Source organism: Propithecus coquereli, unplaced genomic scaffold, assembly GCF_000956105.1.
Source record: "Propithecus coquereli isolate 6110/MARCELLA unplaced genomic scaffold, Pcoq_1.0 Scaffold472, whole genome shotgun sequence".
NCBI classification, from domain to species: Eukaryota; Metazoa; Chordata; class Mammalia; order Primates; family Indriidae; genus Propithecus; species Propithecus coquereli.
In genome coordinates, this window is record NW_012150530.1 from 779,220 (window position 1) to 780,537 (window position 1,318).

The 1,318-nt window shown below is 33.6% G+C and overlaps 1 protein-coding gene across 1 annotated transcript in view; it reads left to right on the forward strand.

Moving 5' to 3' along the window:
- The window catches only part of SI (sucrase-isomaltase (alpha-glucosidase)), a gene marked incomplete at its 3' end in the record, with an annotated part of 88,057 nt that overhangs the window by 22,087 nt on the left and 64,652 nt on the right, over positions 1–1,318 (forward strand). The window lies entirely within an intron of this gene.

Below are 1,318 nucleotides of genomic sequence, written 5' to 3' on the forward strand. Positions count from 1 at the left end.
GTGAGAATTAATTGCTAAGTTTTAAATTAACTCAATGATTAACAGGTTTTATATTTGAGCAGGCATTTCCAGTTTATGAATTTTTTCTTTTAACTTTCATTTTCATATTTTACTATTCCGTTTTCAGTCATCCTTGTACTTAAACCCATCAATGGCTACTAATTGCACTAAAATAATTCCAAACACTTATCTTATTTTACATGTCTTCATATTGGTGTCTGCTTGTCTATTGGATATTATCTCATGCATCTCTGCCCTTCTTTTTCTACTTCAAAAATATGGTAATCTTCCAGAAATTCAAATATCTGCACAGGTATTTGGTTTTGTTTGCAAGTACTAAAACTTAAAGTTCTTTATCATTCAGATAATACATTATTGAGGGCTCATCTGAAGTTTCACCTCATAGAAACTTCTCCCAAACTCTCTCATGAGCAATTAGTCTTCATGTCTTTAAGCCTTTATTTGTATTTTAGTATGACAATCATCACAGTGTATTATTCTTGTATATGTTTTTTTCTACTTCTGGAATGTGAGATTCTTGAAGACAAAGATTATACCTTTTTTTTATTATTTCAGCATATTACTGGGGTAAAAATATTTAGGTTACATATATTGCCTTTGCCCCACCCGAGTCAGAGCTTCAAGCGTGTCCATCCCCCAGATGGTGCACACCGCACCCAGTAGGTGTGAATATACCCACCCCCTCTTCCCCCCCAACCTGCCTGACACTCGATGAATGTTATTACTATATGTGCACGTAAGTGTTGATCAGTTAATACCAATTTGATGGCGAGTACATGTGATGCTTGTTTATATCATTTTTAAAAAAATATTTTTTATTGGTTCATGATTGATTTGGGTCAAATGTTTGTTTTATAATGCCAATGCTAACTATTTCATTCTCCAAAATAAACAAATGAGTATTTGTTTTAAAGAGCCTCATTTGGTACAAAACTCTTAATAAATTTTATCAACGTCAGTTTGCAGTATCACTATCTGCAATAAACGTCAGGCTGAGGCCCTCATAGCTATTTTCCATACATTCTTTCCTTTAAACCTCCATGTACAATCAGTCAGGAAGTCTTTTTCCTTTCACCTCATCAGTGTCTCTTCAGTCAGCCTCCAGGATTTCAGCTCCCCATCAGTTCTCAATAAATATATTGCAAAAGTTCCATGAGCAAGGGCATTGTCTTGGAATTCCCTGCAGTGCATATATAGGTCATAATTGATTAACATGCCATTACCTTGTTGTAATGAATAGCTTATCAAAACTCATTTAATCATAATAAAATATGAAGGAAAGTTAAATAATCTATTA